This window comes from Cnephaeus nilssonii (genome assembly GCF_951640355.1).
Source record: "Cnephaeus nilssonii genome assembly, chromosome: 15".
NCBI classification, from domain to species: Eukaryota; Metazoa; Chordata; class Mammalia; order Chiroptera; family Vespertilionidae; genus Cnephaeus; species Cnephaeus nilssonii.
Window position 1 is genome coordinate 19,408,695 of NC_137086.1, and position 18,805 is coordinate 19,427,499.

Sequence of the window (18,805 nt, forward strand, 5' to 3'; positions counted from 1 at the left end):
TGAAGCAGGTCCTTGTGTGAGGAACGAGGTTCCCACCAGCTTGCTCTCCTGCCATCCTTGTGCATCATGTCCTGATCCACAGAGATGCTGGGACTCCACCTATCTCACTGGCGTTTGACCAGCAAGAAGGAGAAATGGGGGGAAATATGTCTTCTCTCTTTGAAGGAGACTTCCCAGAGGTCGCTCATATTGTTTCTACTCACACCTCATGGGGAGAATCTATTCTGGTGGATACACGCAGCTATGAAGGGGAAGGGGGAATGTTTTGAACTGGGATACTAAAGAAAAGGGGAGAATGGATACTGGGTGGCAATTAGCAGTGACTAACTGAACCAAGATCAGGCCTTACACTGCTTCTTGTACTCCTTCAGGACAAAGAACAGCATTATGCACAAAAAAAAGATTCTCTTAAGAAAAATTACCTGTTAAGGGTAAGAGGAAAAAAGAGCAAGCTTAGCTGGGAATAAGCATAGATTTGCTTAGGATAATGGACAGGGACCTTGACAAAAGTGACGTAGGCGATTAAGCCTCTGGTTCCCCTACTATGGTCATTATCAATGGCATTTTATTTTTTATAGAGCCTCTAGAGAAATCAGGAAGCCTTCACAAAACCTGGTGTGATGTCTACTGGTGGAGGCAGGCCAGGAGGTGAGTGGAAATTGCAAAGAACTTGTTTCTGATAAGAACCAGACAAACTGAGAGCTTAGTTTAAACCGGTGCACTTGTACTTAGTTTAAACCAGTACTTGTACTTTCTTCTTGAAGTGTAAGCATTATAAATGGCTTTGAAGAATTTTGTAACCCTTCTTCGTTTAAAAACAAATAAGCAAACATATTATGGGATTCCATGATTAGTTAGCAGTCAGGACTAATAGCCACCTTATAAACTAGCTATGTTACCTCAGAGTTTTATTGCATATATGAATGCTTACTCAGAGTATCGAGATAATAATGAACTATGTTTTAATTGAGTTTTATTTTGGATATTTTTGTGGATTGCAAAAAAATACAAACCCTGTAAAAACAACACAATTTACATTCAATTAATATTTACTGAGTCCCTACTTTATGCTAGGCTTTGTGACATATTAGCCATGTGGGATAGATAAGCATTATCCTCATTTTACAGTTGACGAAATGTAGGTTTTTAAAGGTTAAGTAAGGTTCCCAGGATCACAAAAATAAGTAACAAGCTAGGTGTCTCATGCACTTAAGAAAAAAGTCCTATAGTTTAAATCATTATTTTTAAGTTTCAAAACTAAAATGTACACATTGTAAAACAAACAAGCTAAACTAAGACAGAAGAGTATAAGTAAACTTTGAAAGCCCATCCCACTCGTCTCCATCCCTCTTTCCAAGCATAAGCACTGTTAGTAGTTTGGCATGAATTCTTCCGTATCTTTCCTTTTGTCCAATGTGCTCATTACAGTATCACACTTCCTATCTACTTAAAGATTTAATAAATAGAGGAGGTTGAATTTACTATGTACTTAATAGTATAAACATCTATCTTTAAAATAATAACTGAATTGTTCATTTAGCTAACATTGGGCATCTAACTATAGAGACTGAAAGAAGAACAAAACTCACTCTATTTTTCCTAGGGATTCATAGGCTAGTGCAGGGTTCTTGATGTTGAGAGAGTGCATATGGACTCATCTGAGAGTATGATGCAAGCTCTGAACCTTCTCCCCAGAAGAAAATGAACCTACATAAAATTTTGCCTGAGACAATATGGACCCCTGCTCTTGTACAAGTAAGATTGTTAAATTAATAATTTATCATAAATACTAAAATAGAAATGTGAACAAGATACTATAGCAGCAGAGAAAAGCAAGGGTTTTACTGAGACATGTCAAAAAAGACAGGGAAGGGTGATACCTGCACAGAATCTTGAAGGACACAAGAAGTTTGACAGCTAGCTCAGGGTAGGGGAAGGATGTCCACTGAGGAACTACATTCATAAAGCCCAGAGGCTTACCTGCACAGAATCTTGAAGGACACAAGAAGTTTGACAGCTAGCTTAGGGTAGGGGAAGGATGTCCACTGAGGAACTACATTCACAAAGCCCAGAGGCTAGAAAGGACAGGGATCCACAGAACTTTCTTTGTGGCAGGAGCCTAGTGTATATGAGAGGACTGAAGACAAGTTTGCAGAACTGAGGCCAAATCATGAAGGCAGAGGTCTATTGTGTTAGGACAGCGGTTTGCCACTCTATTGACTAATAAGTTTGCCGACCACTGTGTTAGGATGTTTGAACTTTTAAGAGTCACTGAAGAATTCTGATCTAGATTTTCATAGGTAGGTAAGAAGTCTAAAATTAATGCAAGACTAACTAAATGATAATGGAAATGATACTATGGATGATAGAATAAGAAATAGAACAAAGATAAGACCATTTAATTCAGATTTGTTGGAGAATCATTGATAAAATATGGTAAAAAAATAGAAAGAAAAAAATAAAAATAAAATATGCTAAAAAGATAAGTTGCTAAAAATTAGATGGAATCTATTATAAGGTCACTGCTTTTACAAAGGAGATTGGGAGAATAAAGCTCTGAAACTGTCTTTGTAAGATAAAACTCAAAAATTCAGGTGCACACCCGTCACCCCATGCAGTGTCCCATGCACAATCAGGCCAGTGTCAGTCACTTGGGGTGTACCACTCACTTCTGATCTGCACACCCCATGCCCTCTGCTGTCCTCCAGTAACTCCTGATGGATTGTGTGGTTTCCCAGTAACTATTCTACCTGCAAAGAGTAGGAAGGAGTAAGAGGGGGAAATGGGCCAGGTTCTCAATATTTCTACACTGAGCAGGTATTACTTTTATAATTATTTGTGTAAATTAGGTTTTAAAATAATGTAGTTTAAAGTAAGGCATACAAATAATGTCATAGCTGGTTCATTTTTATTTGGCCATACTTAACCTAATATACCTAACTAAAAATCCAGTATTAGTCTCACCCACTTCTTGGCAGTGGCTTCACAACTGAGGCAAGACTATAAAGTCTCAAGGATATTTTACTTGATAATATTTATTATTCATTTAAAAATTGAACGTATCAGGTACTATAAAGGCTTTGAAGACTGAACTTGTACATACAGTGTATATGCAATTTTGTATGATGTATCATAAAAAAATGAATACAAAGAAGCATTTGGTCTTTGCCAAAGGGTAGTAGTGCTCCAGGTTTCTCAGTCTATGTTTAGATAGTGAATTTTTATTAAAACAAAATTTAAAATTTAGGGGCAACAGCATTACTTTTTCCTGTTTGCCTTTTCTAGCTCATTAAAATGTTAATTAATATGAATAAATAAAGTTCTGTGTTGTCTTCTTTATTCTCCAACTGCATTGAAGCATAATTGACATATAAAGTTGTAAGATAATCGCTTCTCGGCCTTTTGGCTAAGATCAAGTGTAAAGTTGTAAGATACTTAAAGCATGCAATGTGATGATTTGATATACATTGTGAAAGGACCCTCCCCATCAAATTAATTAACACATCCATCACTTCACATATTTACTTTTATTTTTGAGGGGTGAGTACATTTAAGTTCTACTTAAGAGAGTAGAACTTTCAATTTCAATTATACAATGTAGTCTTATCAACTATAGTCACTATGTTATACATTAGATCCTCAGATCTTAGTCATCTTACAACTAAAAGTGTGTACCCTTTTACTATACAGCCTCTCCCTATTGTTTTAAGGAAAGAAATCATTAACCTAAACAATCTTTGGAATTTGATTAAACTAAACTCAAACTTGTGTTAAGTGTCCACTGCAAAACGTTCTCCAAGTTTTCATGCCTAAAATTCCCAGGAGGGAGAGATACCAATGTGTGTGGTTGAGAATGTAGTAGGAAAGGGATGACTAATGATGACTTGGAGGATAGGAAAGGCTTCATAGAGAAGCAGGTGCCTGAACTGAGCCTTGAAGGGTGAGAAATATTTCATTAGGCAAGGAAAGACATCTGAGGCACAGAGGATGGGAGGAACAAATGTAGAGAGGCAAGTGTTTGATGAGATGCATGAACTGTGATCACCTACTTGTCTATATGATATATGCTAGCTATTATAGAGTTTTATTTGGGATACTGTAAAACAGGGAAACAAATTAAGTAAGTTCAGCTAGTCCAGCCATTAGCTGTAACAAAATCATATCACCTAATTTAGAATTTCTAGGCCTTTGGGTAAACTACTTACACTGGGAGAATGCTGTTGTTTTACTGGTAAGAGAACATTGCTGACCACGGTCAATGGTGCATAGGCCGTGGACTATTCTTTTGAGGTTATAGATTTGCAGGGTTTGTCTATGATTCCCAACTCCCGGAGTCTTTGTTCACTGGGAGGTAGTGAGAAATTAAAATAATTCTGAAGACTGGGTTTTCCTCTCTTCTCCTTTTTAGCAGTTCTGAAGTGCCAAAGGCAGATCCAAATTGGATTCATCTGAACTGTGAAAAAAATTCTCCCAGGAGAGACAGCAGTAACCTGGTTTCCCCTCTCACCTACAAAAGGCTATGGTGACTAATGATCTATTTCACAAGATACTCCTAACTCAGCCTCGTGATTCTGATCTTGTGAGTCCTGCAATTGCCTGTGCTGCAGCAGGAGAAACTCTTCCTGAGGACTAGTTAAGGTTTTACCATGTTGCTGTACCCTCTCTGCAAATTGGGGTCACCCTAGGGGTGCAGGGAGCTTTTTCTGGAGCTCAGGGCTTTTCTCCTTCACAAGTCTCTCAGGGGCCTCTCTTGCCTTTCACTGTCTTCCCTCTCTTCCACTGAGCGCTGACCTAGTGAAAAGATAGTGACAGGCACGTTTCGGGGAAATAGGTATTTACCTTGTATTGGGGCAACACTGTGCACGGAGTGTCTCGAGAGGCTCTTACCTTCTACTCAGTTGAATCCAGGGAGAGAACCTAATTGAAAGGCTGAAATTAAAGCAAGTCAAACCAGAATAAGAAGAGAGATTGAGCACATCTTCCTGACAAGAACTATAGCTCACAAAGCATTCAGACTCACAAATCAGGTTCTGACACATTTAGGTATGCACATCAATGCAACAAGTCGGAAGAGCCTCTGGAAGTAATATGCTATGAAACTTTTGATATGTTTTGATGTCTAAAATGAAGAATTGTTAAATTAAAAACAATTATCTCTAGACATTGGATTGTGTGTGTGTTTTTTAAATATATTTTTTATTTATTTTAGGGAGGAAGGGAGAGGGAGAGAGAGACGGAAGCATCAATGATGAGAGAGAACCATTGATTTGCTGTCTCCTTCATGCCCCCTACATCGAGCCTGCAACCTGGGCATGTGCCCTTGACCAGAATCGAACCTGGGACCCTTCAGTCCACAGGCCTAGGCTCTATCCCTGAGCCAAACCAGCTAGGGCTGGGTTGTTTTTTATGTGTGATAACATGCTGGTGTTCTTTTTTTTCTGATTGATGTTGACACATAGCAACTCAACCAAATTACTCTATCCTGACTGATATTATTAAGTGATAAAAAAAAATTATTGGTGTGGAGTGGAGTGGAGGTAGGGGGAGCTCTGTTATTCCATATGTTGACATAAAGAACTTCACTGGCTGCTGAGCTACAGAACTGCCACTCTCTGTGCTTTGCCCTCTTCTCACTGGCTCTGGGCACTCAGGTTTTGGCAATGGTGGCACATCAGTTACAATTAAATTTGGTGTACAATTAAATTCATTAGGAAATCCTTCTCTCTCTAGGTCTTCAAGCCTAGTGGTGGGCACAGGGATATATTTCTGCCAGTGAAACTTGACTCAATACAATAAAATAGGATGGTGTTTTTCCCCCTAACAAAAATCATCTCCAGGCTATAAACTGTTTCTATATTTCCCACTCTTTTTTTATTTTCTTAATGTGAAGCACGAGTGGTAAAAAGTGTGTTTCTTTTGCTGTCTATCAAATGAGAATTCAATTACTTCCACAAATACTTGTTGAACCCATGCCCAGAATGGTATTAGGAGCTGGGGATACAAAAATGAATAAAAGACCCCTCTGCTCCCGAGTGGCTCACAGTCTGGTGAGGGAACTAGCATTTAGGCAGTTAACTAAGGATGGGATGGGATTGGGATGGTGGCCTTGTGACCTGGTTCAGTGGCAGGGCCAACCATTTTCTAGCAATGATCATATTTGAGAAAAGGTCAAGGAAGAGGCTGACCTGAGGACCAAGGTCCATTTTCAAATTAAGAGTACTTATTGTTTACAGTGGTCACCAACCTTCCGGACCTCAGGGACCACCGGTGGTCCTTGGACCACAGGTTGGCGACTGCTGCTCCAAAGCTTTCCTTAAACTAGCCGTCGCCAACCTTTGGACCTCACGGACCATTGGTGGTTGGCGACTGCTGGTAGGATATCTCATGGCACAGACCTTATTTCATTCTTTAATTTATTGCCTTTGCCACTTTTAAATTGTTGTGTATTCAAGGATGACTTGATTGTACATTTATTTGGAAGTGGGTATAAAAAATTACATTATCATTGAGGAGTCCTTATTTTAAACACTTACATACATGCCCATGTATTGTGAAATTTGTTGTTATCTCCTTATCATTTTGCTTCTAAGGGTCACACTGTGCTTTTTGTTTTCCTGAATTATGCTGATTAAGGAGTTATATTAATAAATTTATAAGTATCAAGCCATTTTTATATTTTAAAACTCTATTGATCATAGTATTATTTGTGTTTTCTGAGATTTTATTTAGAATATTTACATATTTAGGCTATCTTAGAGTCGATTTGGTACCAGAACCTCATAGAGTAGATTTAGTAAAATTTACATATACCCTATTCTGAGATATGGATCAAATAACAATACAGTCATTGTTATTGATAGAAACTTCCTATTTTATTATCCTGGGTTACTTCATATTTTGGGGATAAATATTTGACACCTCCCTTTCTATATTTTCTATAGTTATTCTAGTTAAATTCCAGTTTTTAAAACAGAATTCAGCAATTTATGTTACCCTAAAATTTTCCCCCCATTTCATCTAGCTTTAAAAAGTTATTGGCAGCCCTGGCCAATGTGGCTCAGTTGGTTGGAGCTCCTCCCATACACTCCAGTTGGGGAGTATGCAGGAGGCAACTGATCAATGTTTCACTCACACATCGATGTTTCTCTCTATTTTCCTCTCTCTCTCAAATAAATAAAAACATGTCCTCAGGTAAGGAGTAAAAAAAATTATTGGCAATAAGTTATGAGTAGAGTTTTTTAAAATAAAATTTCATAGCCTATGAATTTGTGGTTATATCTCTTTTTTTGTACAATTTTGTGCTCTTTCTCTTCCTCTCAATCTCCCTCTCTCTTCAGACTTGCCAGAGTTTTTCTCATTTTATCAATTCACGTAACTTTTTTTTTCAAATAGCTATCAAAGCCAACACAGGAATTTATATATATACTAGAAGCCTGGTGTGCAAATTCGTGCACCAGTGGGGCCAAAACTGGCTCTCTGACATCCCCCGAGGGGTCCCGGATTGCAAGAGGGCACAGGCCAGGCCAAGGGACCCCACCAGTGCATGATCGGGGCCGGGGAGGGACACAGGAGGTTGGCCAGCCGGGGAGGGATCACAGGAGGGCCTCAGAGTGTGTCCGGCACGTCTCCCTCAGTCCTGATCAGCTGGACCCCAGCAGCAAGCTAACCTACCGGTCGGAGGCCCCTGGTGGTCAGTGCATGTTATAGCAACTGGTCAAATGTCTGCCCCCTGGTGGTCAGTGCACATCATAGGAAGCCATTGAGCAGCCTTAGCATATCATTAGCATATTACGCTTTGATTGGTTGAATGGCTGACCAGAAGACCGGACACTTAGCATATTAGGCTTTTATTATATAGGCTATTGATTCAGAGAGGGAGAGGGAGAGATGGAAACACCAATGATGAGACAGAATCATTGACTGGCTGTCTCTTGCATGCCCCGTACTGGGGATTGAGCCTGCAACCTGGCAATGTGCCCTTGGCCGGAATCGAACCCAGGACCCTTCAATCCATAGGCTGACGCTCTATCCACTGAGCCAAACTAGCTAGGGCAGGAATTGATACATTTTTAATGACAACAAAAGTGGTTCCTTATGTGATGGTGCTTTGGAGTCCTATGACATGAAGCAATTTATTTAAATAAATAGAATAAAAAAATGGTCTTACTTGGAGCTACTTCCTATGTAACTGGGTAAATAATTGTTCAAACTACAGTTTCCTTCCATATAAAGTGAATGGTGCTATGCCCTGCCCATTGGGCAGCACAGCTGCAGTGAATAGGTGAGGTAATGTATACAAGTGTACTTTGAAAACTGTAGCACAGGTATAAACAAGGTCACGAAATATGCTATTTCATGAAATATATGTTGCTTTTGGTCTGTATAAAAACAACAACCCTTTTAATACATTTTAAAAAACATTTTTCTATACCATAAGGAACTTATAGACTCTCCACTGTGAAAATATTTGCAGGATTTGTCCTGATGAATTACTTTAGCTTCAGGGGAAAATATTTCCTCATTATCCTCCCCCCAACATAAAAAGTTCTCATTCTACTAAATTAGAAATGTGCACTGAAGACCCATTCAATAAAGGACACTGAAATGGAAATTAACTCAAGTCTGCTTTCAATTAATTTCAATTCCCCAAAGAACCAGACTTTCCTTTTCTGTCACAGCAGTAATTGGAAAGTAATAACAATCCTAAGCTCCCATGGTCTTATGCGTGTACGTGTGTATGGGGTATACATTCTAGGTCAGCATGGGGGAGGGTCAGGAAATTTTCCCATATTCTTTAGGTTTCTATTAACTTTATTATTTGAATTAATTATATAAAATCTGGTTATAACTTCTTAGGTTAATGTTTCAACATCCCTATTTCTGTATTGCAATAATTTTAGAACCTTTGTTTTTTAAGCAGCAGAAACTTATTTTAAAAGGAAATATTTCCCCAAAAGCTACAGAATGTGAAACAGACAAGAGCAGCAAGTCTCTGGTTGGGTGGGATGGAGAGGGAGGCCCAGAACCCCTCTGGCTTGGTGGCTTTCTCTCTGCTCCCAAGGCAGGCTCAAAAAGAGCCTGAGAGCTTTAGAGAGTACAGACTGAAAACCACTGCTCCTTGTAATGATCGGCACAGCTTAGAGACTAACAAGCTTTTTCTAAAAATGTAACAGTATTTTCCCAAGGGTCTGCCCAGGCCCACATGGGTGTTTTTAGAGGCTAGCACAGTTATTGTGGAGTTGGAAAGAAAGGAGGGCTGGGGAAGAAATCGGGGCCATATTAACCTGATGGGAGAAATGTGGTAGCATCTGATGGTTATTTATGCAAAGGTAGGCAGTGATTGAAGGTCTATGAAGGGCAGAGGAAAGAATTACTGGGCTCAGAGAGTGAGGGATTCCCATGAAAATGAAGAGCAGACTACAAGTAAGATCTCACAGGGGATTTCATCATGTAATAAAGCTCTTTTTTTTTTTTTTTTTAAATTCTCCCTTTTAAAATGTACCTTTCAGTATATATAACTTATTAATATGATCATACTCTTCAAACAAGTAATTCTTGTCTGGAAACTTAGGCTAAGGAAACAATGTTTTAATATGAGGGGGAAAAGGTATATATCTTTTTATATTCAAAACAGAAGATAGAACCAAAAAACAGAAAACTGTCCTAATATTCAATAATTAGCAAAGAAAGAAAAAAGTGACAAATTTCTTCAAACCACTATTTTTCACTATCCTATCTAATAAATGGGCAACATGCAAATTAACCATCACTCTATCACAATAATGGCGGCACCCATAGCCACAAGATGGCAGCGCCCAGTCCTCTCAGCCCCGCCGGAGTCCCCCAGTCCCAGAGAGGTGACCACTGAGAGCCGGTAGCATGAGTGATCTGGTGGAATGCTTGCTTTGTTGCCACGGCGACGAGGCAAGTGTTCCATGCCCAGCCACGGATGGGCCTCTGGGCCGCAGAGAGCCTCTGAGCAGCAGGCGTGGAGTGGCCAGGCCCCGCAGAGAGCTACTGGTGCACGGATTGTGCACAGGGCTACTAGTTTAAGTATAATAATTGTGTAACTATATGAAGCAAGCCAGGAGTGATAAAAACACCAGTTCTGAAATCACAGAGAACTGAGTTCAATTTTGGCTCCCTCTGCCTTTTCTTATCTGTGATCCTGGGCATATTACTCCCTCGTTTTCCTAAGCCTCAACATTCACATCTATAAAATGAGGATAACAATACATGCTAAACTAAATACATATATGGAGTCAATTAAATGTGACGATATAAATGAAATATGAAGTGCAGCACTAGGCACACAGCAGCTCTTCAGTAAAGGTCAATTCCCTCTCTACCATTCCTGGTATAGTGCACGGAGAGCTGATTATGCTCTATTAACAGATTTGTAGACAAACTTAAGGAAATACATGGTTTCCTAGGAAAATATAAATCACAAAATTAGAAAAGTTGAGATTATCTTTGAAGAAATTGAGAAGAACTTAAAGAGGAGTCTACCTATTCTAAAGAGACACCAAGACCAAATGTTTTCATAGCTATGCTCTATTACCTTTTTAAAAAATATATTTTTTTTATTGTTGGTAATATTATAGATATCTTCAACCCCCCCCTCCGCCGCTTAACCTCCCTCCTCCCAGCCTCTACCCATTCCCCCAGGTCTTCACTACCCTATTGCCCATGTCCATTGGGTATGCATATCCTATATAATAAAAGCCCAGTGACTGGAATGACTGCGGCCCCTCACCCCAGCCAGCCCTGCCCCCCAGCGGGGACGCCCACCCTGATCCGGGGGCCCCCATCAGGGAAGGCCGGCTGGCCCCCACCCGTGCACTTGAGCCTCTATCCTACATAATAAAAGGGTAATATGCAAATTGACCTAACAGCAGAACGACCAAAACAACTGCTTGACCAGTCACGATGAGGAGCACTGACCACCTCTGGGTCCCTTTTCCTGGCCGGCAGGCTCCGATCACCCATGGCAAACGGGGAACTGGGGGTGGGTGGCGGGGGATGCGGCACCAGGCCAAGGCCCCCGCTCCACCAGTCGCCCCACACACAGAGGGCAACCCGTGGTGGGGGCAGGGCAGGTGAGCAGTTGGGAATGGTCGACCTCTTGGTCCCTTCCCCCAGCCATCAGGCTCTGATCACCCGATGATGAACAGGGAACTGGGGTGGGTGGCGGCGGGGGATGGGGCTGGCTGCGGGCAGCCAGGGAAGATGGCCCTAATCACAGGCCAGGCCTAGGGACCATACCTGCACACAAATTTCGTGCGCCGGGCCTCTAGTAAGTATATAAGTTCTTTGGTTTATCTCTTCTAGTACCCCCAACCCCACATTGAGGTATATCAGTCTGTTCCATGCCTCCCTGCTTCAGATCTTATTTTGTCAGTCAATTCATTTTGTTCATTAGATTCCACAAATAAGTGAGATCATGTGATATTTGTCTTTCTGAGTTTGGCTTATTTCACTTAGCATAATATTTTCCATGCTGTCCCAAAGGGTAAGAGATTCCTTTCATGCAGCTGCGTAGTATTTCATAGTGTAAATGTCCCACAGCTTTTTTTTATCCATTCATCTACTGATGGGCACTTGGGCTGTTTCCAAATCTTAGCTATTGTAAATAATGCTGCTATGAACATAGGGGTGAATATATTCTTTCTGATTGGTGTTTTGGGGTTTGTGGGATCGCTGGTTCAAACAGAAGTTCCATTTTTAATTTTTGGAGGAAACTCCACACTGTTTTCCATAGCGGCTGCACCAATCTGCATTTCCACCAGCTGTTCCCTTTTCTCCACATCCTCACCATTTTGATGATAGCCATTCTGACAGGTATGAGGTGATATCTCATTGTGGTTTTAATTTGCTTTTCTCTGATGATTAGTGACTGAGCATTTTTTCATGTGTCTCTTGGCCATTTGTATGTTGTTTTTGGAGAAATGTCTATTCAGGTCTTCTGCCCATTTTTTAATTGGATTGTCTTTTTGTTGAGTTGTATAAGTACTTTATATATTTTGGATATTAACCCCTTATCAGAAGTGTCATTGGCAAATATGTTCTCCCATTCAGTGGGTTCCCTTTTCAATTTGATGGTGGTTTCCTTTGCTGTGTGAAAGCTTTTTATCTTAATGTAGTCCTATTTGTTTTCTCCTTAGTGTCCTTTGCCCTAGGAGATGTATCCATAAACATATTGCTTTGTGAGATGTCTGAGATTTTGCTGCCTATGTTTTCTTCTAAGATTTTTGTGGTTTCATGCCTTACATTAAGTCTTTTATCCACTTTGAGTTTATTCTTGTGTATGGTGTAAACTGATGGTCTAGTTTCATCTTTTTGCATGCGTCTGTCCAGTTTTCCCAGCACTATTTGTTGGAGAGGCTGTCTTTACTCCATTGTATGTTCTTGCCTCCTTTGTCAAATATTAATTGACTATAATGGTGTGGGTCAATTTCTGGGGTCTCTATTCTTATCTATTGGTCTATATGCCTGCTCTTGTGCCAGTACCAGGCTGTTTTGGTTATAATGGCTTTCTAGTATAGTTCAATATCTAGTATTGTGATCCATCCTACTTTGTTGTTCTTTTTCAAGATTGCTGAAGCTATTTGGAGTCTTTTATGGCTCCATATAAATTTTTGGAGTACTTGTTCTAGCTCTTTGAAGTATGCCATTGGTATTTTAATAGGGATTGAGTTGAATCTGTAGATTGCTTTGCATAGTATAGACATCTTAATGATGTTAATTCTTCCAATCCATGAACATGGTATATGCGTCCATTTGTTTTTATCTTCTTCTATTTCTTTTTTCAATGTCCTATAGTTTTCCAAGCACAGGTCTTTTACCTCCTTGGTTAAGTGTATTCCTAGGTATCTTATTTTTGTTGTTGTTGCAATGGTAAATGGGATTGTTTTTTGTTTCTCTTTCTGAGAGTTCATTATTGGTATATCGAAATGCCATCAATTTGTGGATGTTGATTTTATATCCTGCTACCTTGCCTAAGTCATTTATTAATTCTAGTAGTTTCCTGGTGGAGTCTTTAGGGTTCTCTCTCTCTCTTTTAACTTATTTCTCCTTCTCCTTCTCCTTCTTGATTTCAGAGAGGGAGAGAGAGATCAATGATGAAAGAGAATAATTGATTGGCTACCTTCTGCACACCCCCTACTGAGGATCAAGCCCCCAACCCGGGCATGTGCCCTTGATCGGAATTGAACCTGGAACTCTTTAGTCTGCAGGTCAATGCTCTATCTACTGAGCCAAATCAGCTAGGGCTTTAGCATTTTCTATGTATAATATGTCATCTGTGAATAATGACAGTTTTACTTCCTCCTTTCCAATTTGGATGCCTTTATCTCTTCTTCTTGTCTGATTGCTGTGGCTAGGACTTCCAGTACTATGTTGAATATGAGTGGTGAAAGCAGACGTCCTTGTTTTGTTCCTGTTCTTAAGGAAAACGCTTTTTAGTTTTTTTCTGTATATGTTTGTATGTGATTATATGAAGATAAAGGAATGGAAGGACATTAGCAGATAGTTAACATTGTTTGGGAATAGTGAGGAATACTCGTAACTCTGCTCAAATGGCCACACAAAAAATAACATGAGTAATAATAATCTGATTTTTAAGAAAGTAAATTGCTTATGCTATAATGTAGGTGAAAAAGTAAAAGCAAAATTATAGGTAGGCTTAATCAACAATCATATAAAATATTCAAGGGAAAAAAGACTGGCAGGCAGTACAACAAAATTATCATGACAGTTGTTTTAGAGGCATTATAGTTGTTTTATTCCTCTAGATTTTCCAAATTTTCTCTAATGTAGTTTTCCTCCCTTTTGTAATAAAATAAAAATTCTAATTTTCTGTTAACTATATACTTTTTATTATGTCTTAAAATTAGTGTATACAGACCATCTATCTAATAATAGGGTAACATGCAAATTGGTCAGGACGCTGTCACAGTAACAACTGATCAGCAGGCTGCGCGCACAGCAGGCTTGGGTGGGTGGGGACTTGCAGTATTGGGGAGGAGGCCTGCGGCAGGGGCCTCTGCGAGCGTGCCCTGGGGGTCCCGAGGTGCACAGAGGCCCACAGGTCTCCTCCGCGGCCCGGCCCAGGGGCAGGGCCATGGCAGGGGTCTCCTTGCACCTGTGCTGAGGGTCCACAGGCCTCCCTCGGCTCTGGCCTACCTCTTTGATGCAATCCATTGAGGAGCCCCGGATGGGTAGGCGGGGCCTACCTCTTTGGGGCGATGGATCACGGGGCTGCCGCACTGTGACAGGGCACAGGTCAGGCTGCGGGACCCCCCCCTACCCCGAGTGCATGAATTTCATGTACCGTGCCACTAGTCTCTATATAAAAGCCTAAGTGACCATTATGACCTGATGCCTGGACAACTGGCTGGTAGCAATGATGCACACTGACCACCAGGGGGCAGACGCTCAATGCAGAAGCTGCCCCCTGGTGGTCAGTGCGCTCCCACAGCCACAGCCAACCTCCCACAGCCAGCCAACCTCCCACGGTCCCTACCCCTGGCTGGCTGGCCCCAATCAGCCCCAATTGGGACTGGACAAGTTGGCCCCCATCAGCCCCAATTGCCAGCCAGGCCGAGGGACCCTACCCATGCACAAATTCATGTACCAGGCCTCTAATATGTATATATAGAGTGTCCCCCCAAAATGTAGATACACACTTTGAATAATTATAAAGATAGTGTTTATTAAATAACATTTCATTTTTAAAATTGAACTATCAGCTCTTAAAGTATGTATACATTTTTTTGGACACCCTGTATGTGAGCTTGATGATGTCCTAGCTCTGAAACTGTGTGGTTACATTTTATCTAATATAGAGGCCCGGTGCACAAAATTTTTGCACTGGCGGTGGGGTTGGAGGGTCCCTCAGCCAGGCCTGTACCCTCTCACAGTCCAGGACCCCTCAGGGGATGTCTGCTACTGGCTTAAGCCCATTCCCCCCAGGGATCAGGGCCAAGACGGCAGTCGGACATTCCTCTCGTAGTCTGGGACTCCTCGCTCCTTAAAGCCTGCCTGCATGCTACTCCTTACCACTAGGCTCGCTACTCCTTAGTGCTGCCGTGGAGGCAGGAGATGCTCCCACCACCGCCGCTGCGCTCATGCCATGAGCCCGGCTTCTGGCTAAGTGGCGCTCCCCCTGTGGGAGTGCACTGACCACCAGGGGGCAGCTCCTGTGTTGAGCATCTGCCCCCTGGTGGTCAGTGCACATCATAGCAACCGGTCATTCTGGTCATTCTGCCGTAATGGTCACTTAGGCTTTTATTATATAGTTATGAAGAGATTTTTGGTTTATTTTCAATTAGTTTAGATTAGATAACTAAATGTTCATGAAATACTTATCCATAATAATATGGCTTTACATATTTCAAGATTTTTTTCCCTCAAAGAGTAAGTGAAATAATTTTTAACCATAATTTTTGAAGCAGTGTGGCTTTGTAGGCAGGCCATGTTTATTCCCCTTCCAGGCCTCAGTTGCTTCACCTATAAATAAAGAAGTTAAGTGAAGTAATTTTCTTAGGGCCTTTGGCTCTAACATTCTGTGAATTAATTATATTAATCACGAAATGCATTAGATACAAATAAATGATCAATTGCTAAGGAGAAGAAAGTTTTCATCTTAGTCATGATTATATCAGCTGTGAAAGACATTTATATAGCTAGGGATGATGCCCTAACTTGACATAACTTTCATGCTCACATGAAATGCTCACATGATTCTTATATGTGCCCTGATGGGGATTGAACTTGCAACCTTGGTATATTAGGACAATGCTCTAACCAACTGAGCTACCCAGCCAGGGTAGCCTTGACTTTCTTTATATCCCTCATCTACAACTATGGAGTTGTTGATCAATGCTTTTTCATCTATGTGCTCCCTCCCACCCCTGCCAACTTTAAAGACCTCAATATGTGAATGAAAAGTTTTAATTCTACTTTCTTGAGGTATTAACTTTCATAGGATAAATACACTCAATTAAAATGTACATTTTGATAGATTTATGCCTCTATATAACCACTACCACAATTAAGTAGAACATTTATATCACCCTAAAAAGTTCCCTGTATCTTTCCCTAGCTAAACCCCCACTTCCTGCCCTATGCAACTACTGATCTACATTTGGCACTATAGATATATCTTTTCTAGAGTGTGAACAAAGTTTTAATTAGTATTTTTTTTTCAGTCTTGGATAGCATTAAAAATGAATTTTCATTGATTTCAGAGAGGAAGGGAGAGGGAGAGATAGAAACATCAATGATGAGAGGGAATCATTGATTGGCTGCCTCTTGCACGCCCCTTACTGGGAATTGAGCCTGCAACCTGAGCATGAAATTGAACCTGAAACCCTTCCGTCCGCAGGCTGATGCTCTATCCACTGAGCTAAACCGGCTAGCGCTTGGGTAGTATTCATATATTTTGATGGTTTCAATCAGTTTTCTTAGTTGCAAGTAACAGAAAACAACTCTGGCTGATTTTAGCAGCAAGGGAATTTGTTGGAAGGATATTTAGAATGGCTGGGAGACTGGTGAACCAAGTTTGGGATTATGTGGCCAGCAACGATGCCCCAAATCATATAGTACAGTTATTCTGGTGAGGAAACCACCAAAAGCAGCAGTTTGAGTCACCTAAACTGTATTAGCAACTTTTTAGAAAATAAAAAGCATATCAAGTAAATGTGCCTTAGGAAATCCTGCAACTGTCTGTGTCAATTGGAGTGACATATCCTAAGTCATGTGTCCATCACTCCTTAGCTGCAAGGCAGGCTGGAAAAACCTGGACACTTTCAGCCTCTAGAGTGGGAGGCATCTGTTCAAACCTCATGAACTTGCAGCTTCACGTCTGGGGGTTACTACAAACAGGCCACATCTGCTGGACATAAAGGAGCCTACAAGATGTTGAATGTGTGGATAAGGCACCAAGGAAGTTACTGTTTAATGAAAAAGAAACAGATGTTTTGGCCTTCATACTTGCTCAGGTTTTTCTTCTTTAGATAATTTCCCTAAACTATAACCTGCTAATAAAATCAATGGGTCTAAATTAATTTATTTGATCCCAAAAAGAATGCACCATATTAAAAACTAGTATATTAACTAATGAATTTCATACTTATTCACAAAAGATTTACCTTTAAGTTTTATGCTAAATATTTATTCAATATTTTCACTCTTCTGAAATTGCATAAACCTCACCTCAAGTTGCCTCTAATAACTGTGTTCATTTCAAGTTAACACATGAAGTAAGTCCAATTACTTCACCAGTTCTACCTGCTATCCCTCACTCTTTATTTCAATTGACAGGTCCAGGGAAGAGGAGATGGCTTGATCCAGGGACAATGATGATGCAATGTTGAAGAATAAGTTGGAGGAGAGAAGCAACAGGCACCATGGAAAAAACCAAAACAAAGCAAGGTTAGATTTTTCATGTCTTGCTTTAGGGCTCAGGATTTAAGAAATATGAGTTGTAGTATTGTCTTTCTGTTTTCTCAAAACATGTTCATTTTACAATTCTCTTTTTCTTATCATAATGACCACAAAGAGCATAGACTTGGTGCTGGAGAAACAGAAAATGCTATTTATATACTTTTGTCTGAGCAGTTATCTAATTTTTCTTAGCAATAAATTTAGAACTGCCTCAGAATAACCTGCTCAATAAGGCCAAGATACACATTCAACTACTAGACATCTAACACCTCCTATGCTAGCCTAAAAATATAAGGCTTTCTCTTTTAATCTTACCACACAGAATCAACAATATAGAAGTAGGTTCTGTTTTCAAATGAGAAAACAGTCATAGAGTATTCAGGCTATAATCACAAAATGTCGAAGTTCAATCTGGGAGACTGGTCTGTTCCCAAGTTCTGGTTCTTGCCATGATACTAGGCTGTTGGGACATAAAATGGGCTAAGGAATCTTTACTCGGGCTTATTTTGGGCATTTTGGTAATCTCAAACCATCTGGATTTTATAGGGACAGCCCTCTGTGTGCATATGTTCTGGGCTGAGGCTATGTATTACTTATGAACTTACATACTATGGCTGTTCCTCTAAGAAGGATTTCCTGTACCAGCATGTCTTAGAAGAATATACATATTCACATAACCAAATGTTTGCAACCAGAGGTTGCATGTATAAACTGCTTGATTCATACAATGTGACACAATGGAGATGTAGTTAAAAGGAGCTGCTTGTTTTACATGGATTGCCTCATCTTCACGGCCAACCAATGAGATTCTGAAAGATATATTATTCTAGGCCAATATCTTTTCTCCCTAGGTTGTAAATGGTTTTTATAACCTACTTACATCCTTTGTGTTTGACCTGTGTTTCAGTCTCTAGTGTTGCCAAGACTATTTTCTTTCTGCCTCCATCCTTCCCAGACCTTTTCCTTCAGCAATTCCCTTCTATCAACCCTCTTGCCTAGGAGAACAGCAAGGTTCACTTAGCTGATCTGGACAGTGACAGAAAGGCAGAGTTCAGAACTTTTGTAAGGATCAAAGGCAGGAAAAGGCAGGATATTTTACACAGGCCTCCCAAGAACAACAGAGTGACAACTGGACAGGTGCCTGGTGACCAGTAGTCTTCCTGACTATAGAACTAATCCCTCAGTTAAATTGCAGTCAGCACCAAGAACACAAGTGAGATCCTTCATGGGTAATCACTTCTGGTAATTAATGATTGTTAATCATTCCGGTTTGGTTGAGAAACATCCCCATTCAAGTACAACATGGTTTTCTACTACAGGAGTTTTATCAGATCGGTCTGATCTGGTCATTAGGATG

The 18,805-nt window shown here is 40.4% G+C and overlaps 1 protein-coding gene across 1 annotated transcript in view; it reads right to left on the minus strand.

The window, feature by feature from the left end:
• Window positions 1-18,805, minus strand: part of DHX57 (DExH-box helicase 57) — a 111,941-nt gene that overhangs the window by 63,190 nt on the left and 29,946 nt on the right. The gene's annotated exons all lie outside the window — the stretch shown is intronic.